The sequence below is a fragment of the Ascaphus truei genome, chromosome 15, assembly GCF_040206685.1.
Source record: "Ascaphus truei isolate aAscTru1 chromosome 15, aAscTru1.hap1, whole genome shotgun sequence".
In the NCBI taxonomy this organism is placed as follows: Eukaryota; Metazoa; Chordata; class Amphibia; order Anura; family Ascaphidae; genus Ascaphus; species Ascaphus truei.
Window position 1 is genome coordinate 36538366 of NC_134497.1, and position 14527 is coordinate 36552892.

At 47.7% G+C, this 14527-nt stretch overlaps 1 protein-coding gene across 3 annotated transcripts in view; it reads right to left on the reverse strand.

Annotated features, from left to right (window-relative positions):
• Nucleotides 1-14527, reverse strand: part of LOC142466812 (uncharacterized) — a 557357-nt gene that overhangs the window by 349809 nt on the left and 193021 nt on the right. The gene's annotated exons all lie outside the window — the stretch shown is intronic.

Genomic DNA, 14527 nt, shown 5'->3' on the forward strand with positions numbered 1-14527 from the left:
AGGATCGGGGAGGCCAGCGGGAGGATCGGGGGGCAGCGGGAGGATCGGGGGGGGGGGGCAGCCGGACAGGCGCATGGCCGCCAACCTCCCCGATGGGAAACGTGGCAAGCCGCGCGTGCGCCCAGGCTGCAGCCAGGAGGGAAGTCAGGGGGAGGTCAGGCAGCCAGACATTCGGGCATTAGTTGCGCAGGGAACGGTGGTGAGCAGGGAACAGCCGCACTGCCACACCAACCTCCCTGATGGGCATCGTGGCCGGGAACTCCACGTGCCGCCCCCCCTCCAACGTGTGCGCGCGCACCCCCCTCACGCCCAGGCTGCTTCCCTTCTTCCCTGCTCCTATTACCCTGCCCGCGCGGGTGCCAAAGGAGCATGGGACGGAGGGGAAGCGCCTACCTTGTCATCCAGCCCTGGGCAGCAAGCGGGGCGGGGGGGTTGCCTCTTCCTCGCGGCAGGCCAATCAGGGAGAGAAATTACTTATTTATTTAAAAAAAAAATATTGGCGCGAGCAGGGGAAATTCATAGAGATGCAGCAGCGGCCTAAATCCACTCGCCAGCGGCCTAAATTCACACGCCACGGGCGTGTAGTTATCATTAATTGTCGAACAGTGTATGTGTGTGTGTGTGTGTGTGTGTGTGTGTGTGTGTGTAAATACAACTGTATGCTCATCTGCATGTCTTAGGCAGGTCTCTCTCTGTGTGTGTCTCTCTCTCTGTGTGTGTCTCTCTCTCTCTCTGTGTGTCTCTCTCTCTCTGTCTGTCTCTCTCTCTCTCTCTCTCTGTGTGTGAATACAACTGTATGCTCATCTGCATGTCTTAGGCAGGTCTGCAACCCCGCCTTTCACCATTATCACCCAGCACACAGCACTTCCACTGCAGCAAGGGATTCTGGGAAATGACATGCAAATGAGCACACAGTGCCACTCTTTGCTTCAAAAACCATTTTTAACATGGTTCCCTATAGGCTTAAGCTTGCTGCATGGTCACAGCTTTGAGCACAGCCAGGGTTAAGGTGCATAGCCAGAAAACTGTGTGCTCATTTGCATGTCATTTCCCAGAATCCCTTGCTGCAGTGGAAGTGCTGTGTGCTGGGTGATAATGGTGATAGGCGGGGTTGCAGACCTGCCTAGACATGCAAATGAGCATACAGTTGTATTTACATTTGCATATTTGCTTTGCTGTGGAGGGTTTTTGTCACTTTTTTTACTCACCATAACTTAACTCAGTATGGTAAACCCCATCCTTTAGCTTCTTTGCATACCCAGTTAACCAACCCCACACTGATGAGACCCATTAAGGTCGAATCAGTCTAGCTGGGACTGTGCCCCCTTGGCCCTGTGGCATCGGCTCCTCAGAGTCTTAAGCCACTTGCTGCTATTAGGGGGGCACGCCATCCCGAGCTTCCTAGGAAGGCGACAGAAGAAAGATGGCGACAGGCGCGCATCTCAAGAATACGGTTCGTTTCGAGATCGATGCAGAGGAAAGAGATCGTATTGGATTGAAGTTCATGTGCTGCGGAAAGCTGGTGTGGATACAGAAAAGGTGTTCTGCCTACAGGATTTCGCACGGCAGGGCATCTATGATGTGACGCTTCATATGGAAGGAGAATGCCTGAATCTCTATGAGAAGGTTACAAGGATGGCGGAAGACCCGAATATGCAAGGAATTAAAGTGATTCCGAGCTTCCAGATGGACGAGAAAGTGGTGACGGTACACATGTACAACCCGTTCGTACCGAAAGAAGACCTGGTGATGTTCTTGAGGCGATACAGTACAAGTGTTAAAGGTGGAATTGAAGTAAAGAACGCCCACGGGATCTACAACAGCAAGAGGAGATTTTGGATTAGGCTTAAACCTGATCCAGATGGAGTGGGGGGTGTGGCTCATCCACCTTCAACTTTCAGTATCGGAGGGAATCAGGGTTTTTTGAGTTATTTCGGCCAACCTACCTACTGCAGGAAGTGCTACCAGTACGGACATACTAAAGAACATTGTGGAAAAACTGGGGTGGTTTGCAGGAACTGTGGGAAAGAGGGACATTTTGCTGCGGATTGTGACATTCCAAAAAAGTGCGACTTGTGTGGTGAGTTTGGACACTTGGCATGACAATTCTCTGAAAAAAAGTTATGCTCAGGTTGCTAAAATTGGGACTGAAATGGAGTGTATGCAAGAGTCTGCTAATGTAGAGGGATTTCAGGAGATTACTGTAGTTGAGGAAACTTCAGGAGAAGAAATGGAAGAAACCTTGGCGGGTTCGACAGGCGATATCTTGGGAGAAAAAAAGAGGAAGATCTCTTCCTGGACTCCTTGGCCCAGAAACCAGAGGTGGGGGGGAGGGGAGGAGAAGGGAGCAGTGCATCAGAAAGATGCGGGGGAGGGGGAAATACGGTCATTGAGTGTGGTGGAACCTAGCTGGGCGGAAAGTATGGAGTTTCAAGATTCACAGAGGGAGAGGGAAGGTCCCCAAGATGTTTTGGAGGAGGAAATGGAAATAGGAGGAAAAAAAGCTCAAAAGCGTAAAAATCGGCAAGGGATAGAAACAAAGGAAGATAAGGATAGCCAGAGTAAAGTGGAGCCTAGAGAGAAGGGTGTAGAGGGTAAAGTTGGAAAAGTAGCAGGGAAAGTAATCCTAAAAGAGAAAATGGAACATTTTGAGGATGCAGTGGGAGATGTTCTATTTTGGGTGGGTATTTTCCGAAAGCAGCATGGGGGGAGTAGTGAGGAACAGATAATAGAAAGATTAGAAAAAATGATGTACCAAAGAAAACAGCTTTGAAAAAGAGCAATATGAAGAACTAAAAAAGGAGCATGTACAGTGGGTTAAAATAAAAGAGGCTAGGGGAGAGGTGAGGGAGAAGGAGAGTAGTGAGAGTAATAGCTCGTCCTCACAAAAAAATCAGATAAGCGTGGAGGGAACTAAAATACAGAGGAGTGTAAGCGGAGTAAGTGGGAGCGAAAGTGAAGAAAAGGCAGGCCAGAAAGGGATTGCACAGGCAAAAGAGGCAAATTCAGCGGGAGATAGAAAGGGAAGGAGCACCCAGGAAAGGATGAAGTAGGGCTCACAAAGGAAGAAGTTTTGCACAAACGACTAGGGTGGAAATTCGGGCAGAAATATTGGGAAGTGAACTCTGTAAGGGACGCGTGTGAAAGTGATGTGAGGCATGGATTCCAGGTAGAGAAAAGTAAGAGAGGTTTGGAACGTATGGAGGAAGAATTAAGAAAGATGATTACAGTACTAGAGAGCGGAGAAAGGCGTTGAGTTTTAAGGTTTGGGTTGTAAGAATGAGATGAAAGAATTTTGAAGTATATGATTCTTATCTTTGTATAATGTTTGGTTATATGGTTTTTTTTGAAAAGTTATATTTGCTTTCTGTAAATATGTAAAACGTTAAAAAGAAAAGAAAAAGCTGTCTGTGGCTGGGTTTTCTGGCTATGCACCTTAACCCTGGCTGTGCTCAAAGCTGTGACCATGCAGCAAGCTTAAGCCTATAGGGAACCATGTTAAAAATGGTTTTTGAAGCAAAGAGTGGCACTGTGTGCTCATTTGCATGTCATTTCCCAGAATCCCTTGCTGCAGTGGAAGTGCTGTGTAAACCAGTCTGAGTGGGTTTAATGGCTTTGCATCTCATCCCAGCCTCTGTCTAAAAGCTGTGTTTAAAACAGCATGCATTGGCTTGAGGATTTGCTTGTGTAATACGAGCTTGAGACAAAAGGTGGCACTGAGTGCTCATTTGCATCTCATTTCCTAGAATCCCTTGCTGCAGTGGAAGCGCTGTATGCTGGGTGATAATGGGGAAAGACAGGGTTGCAGACCTGTCTAAGACATGCAAATGAGCATACAGTAATATTTACAGTTGCTATATATATATATATATATATATATATATATCAGTAAAGCTGCTTCAGTTCCTCCCTTTTGACCAATGTTGATATGAAGGAGGTAACCTGGATATGACATAACCCCTGAGGCTGTAACACAACTAAAGTACTACACACCCCTAAAGTCTCCAGTCTCTCTGTCCCTTCCCCAGCGCATCTCAGACAGCTGTGCTGGAACTCCCAGCATGGTCATGATACACAGCATTTGTGTTTATATACTACTAGCTGATATACCCGGCATTGCCCGTGATGTAATGTTGTGGCTCCCTCCCCCCTCCTCTCTCCTGACTCCCTCCCCCCCTCCTCTCTCCTGACTCCCTACCCCCCTCCTCTCTCCTGACTCCCTCCCCCCTCCTCTCTCCTGACTCCCTCCCCCCCTCCACTCTCCTGACTCCCCCCCCTCTCTCCTGACTCCCCCCCTCTCTCCTGACTCCCCCCTCTCCCCTGACTCCCTCCCCCCCCTCTCCTGACTCCCTCCCCCCTCTCTCCTGACTCCCTCCCCCCCCTCTCCTGACTCCCTCCCCCCCTCTCCTGACTCCCTCCCCCCCTCTCCTGACTCCCTCCCCCCCTCTCCTGACTCCCTCCCCCCCCTCTCCTGACTCCCTACCCCCTCTCCTGACTCCCTCTCCCCCCTCTCCTGACTCCCTCTCTCCCCCCTCTCCTGACTCCCTCTCTCCCCCTCTCCTGACTGACTCCCCCCCCCTCTCCTGACTGACTCCCCCCCCTCTCCTGACTGACTCTCCCCCCCTCTCTCCTGACTGACTCCCCCCCTCTCTCCTGACTGACTCCCCCCCCTCTCTCCTGACTGACTCCCCCCCCTCTCTCCTGACTGACTCCCCCCTCTCTCCTGACTGACTCCCCCCCTCTCCTGACTGACTCCCCCCTCTCTCCTGACTGACCCCCCCTCTCTCCTGACTGACTCCCCCCCTCTCTCCTGACTGACTCCCCCCCCTCTCTCCTGACTGACCCCCCCCTCTCTCCTGACTGACTCCCCCCCCTCTCTCCTGACTGACTCCCCCCTCTCTCCTGACTGACTCCCCCCCTCTCTCCTGACTGACTCCCCCCCTCTCTCCTGACTGACTCCCCCCCTCTCTCCTGACTGACTCCCCCCCTCTCTCCTGACTGACTCCCCCCCTCTCTCCTGACTGACTCCCCCCCTCTCCTGACTGACTCCCCCCCTCTCGCCTGACTGACTCCCCCCCTCTCTCCTGACTGACTCCCCCCCTCTCTCCTGACTGACTCCCCCCCCTCTCTCCTGACTGAATACCACCCCCCGCCTGTCCGCTGTGCGCCGCCATCTTACCCACTCAGAGCCGCGAGGCAGCTGCAGGAGGAAGAGGGTCCTTCCGGAGGCTGCCTGCCCACTGCCTGTCCCCCCGCCGGGGAGGGAGGGAAGTGAGCGCAGGGGAGGGAGGGAAGTGAGCGCCGGGGAGGGAAGTGAGCGTTGGCGGCTGGGGCAGGAGGGCCGCGCCGCGCTTCCCCTCCATCCGGGTGCAGGGCGGCGCACGTGAGGGTGAGTGTGATGGGGGGGAGAGGACAGAGAGAGAGTGTGTGTGCGTGTGTCCCCGAGGGGGAAGAGAGTGGCAGTTGGGTGACGTCAGAGCCACCAATCTGATTGGCCAGAGGCTGAGAACCAATCAGATTCACCGCATCTAGCACTAACCTTTCGATTTTATATATTAAGATAGTAGTATTTCACTTGCTCCTAAAGGCTACAATTATATCTCCTAAGCAAACAAAAAAGAAAAAAAAGCGCAAGGCCCATAGAGTAGTATAGTCTGATTTATCCACAAGAAAAAACGGTTAGAAACACTTACAACAATGCAGTTGTTTTAAAGTACTTCGGTACTGTAACAGACGGCAGGAACAGAGGCACGTAGATAGTCTGATGGTCGGGGTGTTTGAGTCCTAGCCCTCCTCCTCCTCTCGAACGACGGAGCCTGCACTTCCGTGTCAGGTGACTCGCGACGTCGTGACGTCGTTGTGCAGTGTCGGACGGTGGCTGGGTTGAGGGCGGGCTTCAGTTCCCTCCAAACACGGCACTCCTGAGGCTCTGCAACCTGCGACCTTACAGCAGCTTAGTGGGGGCTCACTGGCAGCCGGAGCACTGACGAAGAGAACACAGTTCTCGAAACCGGTAGGGCTGACATTGCTCCGGCTGCCAGTGAGGTTGCAGAGCCTCAGGAGTGCCGTGTTTGGAGGGAACTGAAGCCCGCCCTCAACCCAGCCACCGTCCGACACTGCACAACGACGTCACGACGTCACGACGTCGCGAGTCACCTGACACGGAAGTGCAGGCTCCGTCGTTCGAGAGGAGGAGGAGGGCTAGGACTCAAACACCCCGACCATCAGACTATCTACGTGCCTCTGTTCCTGCGGTCTGTTACAGTACCGAAGTGCTTTAAAACAACTGCATTGTTGTAAGTGTTTCTAACCGTTTTTTCTTGTGGATAAATCAGACTATACTACTCTATGGGCCTTGCGCTTTTTTTTTTTCTTTTTTGTTTCCCTATCTCTAGTTTCTTCTGGTTCCGAGGTTGGTTCCAGACCTTAAGAAGCAGCATACCCATATATTCAGTCGAGACTGGACTCTATATCTATCTTTATGGGAACACGATTTTGGACATTTTCCTAAGTATTAAGTATATCTTTATTGTATTGTGCAAATCCCATCTTACATATGTGACAAATGTGTTTATGCCATTACTAATTGTATTAATTTAGAGCGCTGGTGGATACTCTGAGGGATAGTGGGGTTCTTCCCATCTAGTCCCACATTGTGTCTGACTTATTTCAAATCCCTATTAATATATCCTAAGCACACTGATACATACTGCACTCTAAGTGAGTACCTCTCTGCCTATGTTATGTACCTACCTTGTGCATAGAGATCAGTGCCTCATTATCTTCATTAGTAGTAACTAATTCAAGTGTTCCTCTTTGCGTTGATCCCACAACGGGGTGACTCCTCCATACATATGAGTAACATCAAAAGAGTCACATCTTAAGTGTCATATCTAAAGTGTCTGCAAGAGTTAATTTTGGAGTTGAAATTGGAGGGGAAGATTGGAGGAAGATCTGGACTCTGCATTACAACTTTGCCACTGTGAGACATTCTCTTTTAACATCTGTGATTATTTGTTCATTTTTATCCTCCATAAGGCTGAGTTTATAGTGGCGTAGTGCTTGCTGATGCGCGCTGAGCATATATTCAGAGACCCATTATATGTTATGGTGCCATTCTGAGTGAAAGCTTCCGCTTGCTTGCTGAAGCTTGCTCAGCTTCCAGCTACAGGCAAATCTGTGTTTTTGTGCTTGCTGGAGAGGAGGTGCGTTCACATGACCGCACAGCCTCCAATCAGAGCGCAGCTCAGAAATGAGCTTAGACCCGAGAGCGGCCATTGTTCCCTGATCTGACTTTGATCTGACTGATCCTTACCCAATAAATACATTCAAAAACCAGCACCGGTTTTGCCAAACCCTCTCCCCCCCACCTCTGTTTTTGATCCCCCAACATCTGTTTTTGAGCCCCCCCCAACACACACACTGACACACACTCACACACCCCCTTCCCCCCGTCTGCCTTCCCCTCACCCCCCGCCCCTGCCTTCCCCTCACGCCGTCTCCCGCCTCTGCCTTTCACTCACCCGCTGCCTCACACCCCTGCGCCCCACAGCCACCGCCCGCACTCAGACACCTGCCGCCTCTCACCCACTTGACACACACCCGCCGTCTCTCACCCACCCGACACACGACACACGCCTGCCGCCTCACACCCCTACGCACCGACATTACTGACCAGCCACCGCCCGCACTCACCCGCCGCTTCACACCCTAGCGGGACCCCCACCCACAGCCAGCACTCACTATCCACCCGCACTGAACACCCACCCGCCACCTCACACCCGATCGGGACACACACACCTCACATTTTACATCATTTATGTCACCAAAATATACATTGTACTGTGGTGTGTTTACAAGAAACCATTTTTAAACAACATCGTATTACATTTTCTTCCATGTTTCTTTTCAACATTATTATACAATCTTTCCACCAAATAGTCAACCTATTGTTCCCCTATTTATACATAATACTACCTATTACAGATTTACATCAGAATTATAAGAACAAGAAAAAGACACCTTATTTTGTCACAAAATTTAATAGCTCACATAATAAGATCAAACATATTCTAGATTTTTCAAGCCACCAGAGAGGAGGGTTTGTAATTTCACCCGCCCCTCCAGGTGTTGCCACGATTGGCTGAATGGTTTACATCAACAGACCAATGGTAGAAGGTGATGGACCTATAAAGGACCCTCTAAAGGTGACCTAGTTATGCCTGAAGTATACTTGGTATACGAAACGCGTCGCGAAGGGTGTAACTAGCTTTTATTCCAATCATTAGCTGGCATACACACAAGTGTTTTTTTCCCTATTACGAGTTTTCTAACGGACAGGCACCCAGGACGACTACAGGGGACTTAATTCCTACACATGCGCACTTCACGCTTACCACGCTCACACTCGTGGAGGACTGACGCGAACAGTGTCGCAGTGTCACAGAGACAGCCCCAGCGCGCGGGACTGTTACCTGGAAGATCCTATCATCACCCCTGCATACCATCATAAGTGGTGCCTGCCGGAGAAAGACATTGCCTGTATCGGGATTCATTAAAGTTTTATTATATGTAAGTTACTACTTTTTATTGCCTACTTGTTTATACACTTCTCTTACCTTGGTGCGCTCCTGTGTTCTTTCTTGTTCTTAGTCAGACATACACACCTGATCTCACTCATGCGTCCCTGCCATCTATTCCCCTGTAAATGGTGTTAACATTTTCATTTAACACTGACCAGCCTTAAATCTCACCCCACAAATCAAGTATCCCAATAGCCTCCCCTCATGGCTATTATCCCACTCAGTCACTCCTACCACCCATTGTGACCAAGCACTGCGATCTACAGCCCTTACTCCCTCACCTACTGTCTCTGTAAATTTCCCATTAAACCTCTTAGATTGTAAGCTCTTCGGGGCAGGGATTTCCTTTCCTATTGTCTGATTTTGCTGCACTTATTGTATAATTATAATTCCCTGTACTGTATTCTTTGTGAAGCGCTGAGTACACTTTTGGCGCTATATAAATAAAGACATACAATATGAGTGCATCTATCTACACTATTATATTACACATTTGAGTGGCAAGGCGTCAGTGATTTGTCCAGTATTTCTTGGAAGGTAGGAACAATATACTATAACTGTACATCAACACTGTCTGCCTCTATCGTTGTTAATCTGCGCATCAGCGGATCAATATTGACCATCTTCAGCAGACACCTGCCTAGTGAGGCAGTATAATTTTAGTCATCACCCATGTGGTGTACATGCTTACGGATTAGGAGTATGTATATTAAGATACTCCGTACCACACAAGTTCGTACCAGCCTATCATTATACAATATACTAGGAGACTATTCTTTGCCCGTATCTGCCATCGAGGACTACCCTTGTGCCATAGCAGTGCTAGTATAAGATGTTATACTGTTGTCCCTTTATTCTACCATTTTATAGGCTGCATTATTTCCAGCATCAGATTGAGGACTAATATTAATCACTAATCTACTTAATTCTTTGATCAACACGGCTTTTACAGCACTGTAATTATGATCACAGTTACTGTCAGTGCTGTTTGATTTTAAAACCCTTTATTTTATATTCGTTTTGATAAAAAAGTATTTGAGATAAATCATTATCCATCCAAGTGACTGAGTACTTTGTCACTAGGTTATCTGTTTCTTTTTGTGTATATATGTTATATCTGACCTAGTAAGCACCTCACTTACATAGTTAGGTCCGGAAATAATTGGACACTGATACAAGTTTTGTTATTTCGGCTGTGTACCAAAATAAATTCAAGTTACAGTTAAATAATGAATATGGGCTTAAAGTGCAGTCTATCAGCTTTAATTTGAGGGTATTCACATCCAAATTGGAGGATGGGTTTAGGAATTACATATCTTTAATATGTAGCCCCCTCTTTTTCAAGGGACCATAAGTAATTTGACAATTGACTCAAAATCTGTTTCATGTACAGGTGTGGGCTATTCCTTCATTATTTCATTATCAATTAAGCAGGTTAAAGGTCTGGAGTTGATTCCAGGTGTGGCATTCACATTTGGAAGCTGTTGCTGTGAACCCACAACATGCAGTCAAAGGAGCTCTCAATGCAAGTGAAACAGGGCATCCTTTGGCTGCAAAAAAAAGAAAGAAAATCCATCAGAGAGATAGCAGGAACATTAGGAGTGACCAAATCAACAGTTTGGTACATTCTGAGAAAAAAAAGAAAGCACTGGTGAGCTCTGCAACACAAAAAGGCCTGGACGTCCACGGAAGACAACAATGGTGGATGATCATAGGATCCTTTCAATGATAAAGAAAACCCCCTTCACAACATCCAGCCAAGTGAAGAACACTCTCCAGGAGGTAGGTATATCATTATCCAAGTCTACCATAAAGAGAAGACTTCACAAGAGCAAATACAGAGGGTTCACCACAAGGTGCAAACCATAAGCCTCAAGAATAGAAAGGCCAGATTAGTCTTTGCCAAACAATATCTAAAAAAGCCAGCCCAGTTCTGGAACAGCATTCTTTGGATAGATGAAACTAAGATAAACCTGTACCAGAATAATGGGAAGAAAAAAGTATGGAGAAGGTTTGGAACGGCTCATGATCTGAAGCATACCACATCATCTGTAAAACATGGTGGAGGCAGTGTGATGTCATGGGCATGCATGGCTTACAATGGCACTGGGTCATTAGTGTTTATTGATGATGTGACAGAAGACAGAAGCAGCCGGATGAATTCTGAAGTGTATAGGGATATATTGTCTGCTCAGATTGAGCCAAATTCAGCGAAGTTGATTGGACGGTGTTTCACTTTACAGATGGACAATGACCCAAAACATACTGCAAAAGCAACCCAGGAGTTTTTTAAGGCAAAGAAGTGGAATATTCTGCAATGGCCGAGTCAATCACATGATCTCAACCCGATCGAGCATGCATTTCACTTGCTGAAGACATAACTTAAGACAGAAAGACCCACGAACAAATAACAACTGAAGACAGCTGCAGTAACGGCCTGGTAAAGCATCACAAAGGAGGAAACCCAGCGTTTGGTGATGTCCATGCGTTCCAGACTTCAAGAAGTCATTGCCTGCAAAGGATTCGCGACAAAGTATTAAAAATTAACATTTTATTGATGATTGTGTTAATTTGTCCAATTACATTTGACCCCCTGAAATAAGAGGACTGTGTATGAAAATGGTTGCAATTCCTAAACGTTTCATACGATATTTTTGTTCAACCCCTTGAATTAAAGCTGAACGTCTGCACTTCTATTCCATCTTGGTTGTTTCATTTAAAATCCATTGTTATGGCGTCCAGAGCCAAAATTATGAAAATTGTGTCAGTGTCCAATTATTTCCGGACCTAACTGTACATCATAGCTGTTGCGGGGGCTCCCTGTTTTGTGTAGCTATCCATATAGCAAACCGGTTTGACAGGAAAGACAGACCTTATAGTAAGTCATTTTCCTCCAGCGTTTCAGTGTGTCTCGCTGGGTCAGGCAGCCCCCCATGTGTGAGCAGCCTGGGTTTTTAAAACCCCTTAAAGCGGCAATTGGAACCTGACAATTACAAGACCTTCCCAGCTGAATTTTAACCTGGTCACTGGTGTACTGCAGACCTAAACATAGGTCAGCCATGCATAGGGCTGGTGTCTTTTATTCACCCTGTTACAAGGGGACTGTAGAGGGAGATGGGGTTGGCCCGGTATTAAAGAGGTTGCACCCCATATGGCCACACCCTGACCTCACCAGGGAGGCAAGGGGTTAACTGGACTGCGGTCCAGGAATGTGGCTTACACCTTGTCATGTCAGGAAAATGTATGTTCCCCTGTTCCATTATAATCCTGTATTTTAATGTTTTAACGTGCATTTCTGTATCTCCAGTTCTGGAGGTCGCAGAGAGTTGATATTTGGCCAATGTGTGGAGTCACTGTAGGCATTAAGAACTGGCAAATTTCGACCCACTGAGCCCTCCAGAATGGAACTTATTAATATGTGTAGATATTAAAGTGTATATGTATGGTATTTTGGATCTGCTCTGAAAATGCAGATGCCATCTGATATGCTAATAGGTCATGAAGGGCAGCCGGCTGATTGAGCCTAAGCACTGTGATCAAAAGTTAACTGCCCTGATTGTTTACACTAAGTACTAATCAACAGACCAAGTACTAATAAACAAACACTGCCACTGTAATTGTTACCTGAGGGTGGAGAATCATAAACTGGAGTGGTTTGTAAGTGTTATGTCTACACCTACAAACAATGCAGATACTTCATTTGGTAGACTGGTCGTCGCCCCTGATTTAATTATGGGGCTACCCATAGAGTCCCAGTACAAATGGGCTAATTAGCTGGGGGGCATGGGTTAATCTGTGTCTCCACGTTAGGGATTGGATACAGATAATTGTTCACCAATAGTCTGTATTCAATGTTAAGAATAGGGTTACACAGGTATATAAACTGTGTAAACCCTACAGTTTTTAGTTGTTCTTCTGATTCCACCTGGAATGTCACCGGATTGCTGGAGAATTGCTAGCTGATACTTCTCCATCCCCCCTAAGTGTTACCTTCTTGCCTGTTAATTGTACTATATTGCTGTGTTCACCTTTTTAAGGAATAAATATATTTTATTATATCTAAGCCTCGTTCAGTTCAACCCAGATATTTGGTGTTCATTAAATCTTGTCATAAGCTACCGTGACAGGGACACTAACCTTTTTTCAAGTAGAAGGTTTTTTTCATGTTTCTGTGTTGGACAGATCCACTGCCCAACTTTACCCTGGCCCCAGTCAGTATAAAATGATCAATAACCACAGAATTATGCTAAAAAGCATTAGCACTTTTAACCCACTGTCGCCATGCTGCGACAGCATAAAACACTATATACCAGTGTTTTTCAACCAGGGTTCTGCGGAACCCTGGGGTTCCGTGGAGCAATCCCAGGGGTTCCGCCTAGTGCTCACACTCACTGTGCGCCCCGCAGCGGCTTTCCTGGATCTCCCCCTCCTCCTGGCTCTACCCCCTCCAGAGCCCGCTTACAGGACTGCAGGAGAGCACTCTAGTAGTGCGGCACTTAAGGTGCCTGCTGCTAGCTAGAGCGAATGGGTGCATGCAGTCCTGCGTTCTCTGTAGTTAGCGGTCACCGCATCCTGCCCACCACTGCCGCCTGAGGTAGGCATATGGGGGGGGGGGAGATATGAGCTACAGTGGGGGGGGGAGATGTGAGATGCAGGGGGGGTGGTTATATGCGGGTGATGTGAGATGCAAGGGGGTGGGTATATGATGATAATGAAGGGTGTTGGGGGAGATATCAGGATGATTATGAAGGGTGCTGGGGGAGATAGGATGATTATGAAGGGTGCTGGGGAGATATGAGGATGATGATGAAGGGTGCTGGGGGAGATATATGAGGATGATGATGAAGGGTGCTGGGGGAGAGATGAGGATGATTTTACCAGTGTGGCTCGATTTAAAAAAAATATGTATTGGGGTGGCAGGGGTCTTTTTAAAATGTATTGGGGCGGCAGTGGGGGTCTTTTTAAAATGTATTGGAGTGGTAGTGGCATTTTTAAAATGTATTGGGGCGGCGGTGGCATTTTTAATATGTATTGGCGGGGCGGGTATTTTTATTATGTATTGCGGGTGGGGTTACATGTATTTAGAGGGGTGAGGTTTTGTGATATGTATTTTGTAGGGGGGATTGAGTTAGTGTGGGGTAATTGACGGAAGGTAGGGGCGAGTGAGAGGAGAGAGGGGGGAGAGAGTGAGGAAAAGAGGTAGAAAGAGTAAGACGCAGGGGAGATAAATATATGCGAGGCGAGAGAGAGTGAGTGAGACGGATGGGAGAGAAATACATGGGTAGAAGGTGGGAAATAGAGGGGGCTCGTGAGGTGTGAAATTAACCTAATATGTGTCAGCCATTTAGGGGTTCCCTGAGATTATTAGAAAAACTTCCAAGGGTTCCTCCAAAAAAAAAAAAAAAAGTTGTGAATCACTGCTATATACAGTATAACTAGCTGTTATAATTATAACACATAGGGAGGGGAGTGAGGCAGCCAACGTCCCCTAACCTCAGGTAATTTCCCTATCTGCTTAGTCTCTCTATACCGTACCTTCCATTTTCCTGCCCAAACTCCCTAGCCACGCACCCCTTCTGGCCTGCCCAATCACAGCACTCTGCCCACCTGCTCAGCACCAGCTACCAGCCAATCACCTGAGTCCTGTCCCACATCTGCCTGGAAACACAAAGCTCACTTTCCCACAAAAATGGAACTTGCCCCAAACAAAACCCAGAGGTGAGCGAGGAGCTTCCAGTTCCGCCCCCTGCCCTCCCCACACTCCCGTCCCTTCACATTTATTATGAAGGCCGTCACACTCCTCTTACCCTAAAACCACACACCTTAATCCCTTACCCTAAAACCCCCTACCCCAAACCCCTTAAATTAACCCCATACCCAAAACAGTAATACAACTTACATTAGAAGCGGCTGGTGGCGGAGGGTCCGTCTGCGGCCTAATGCCA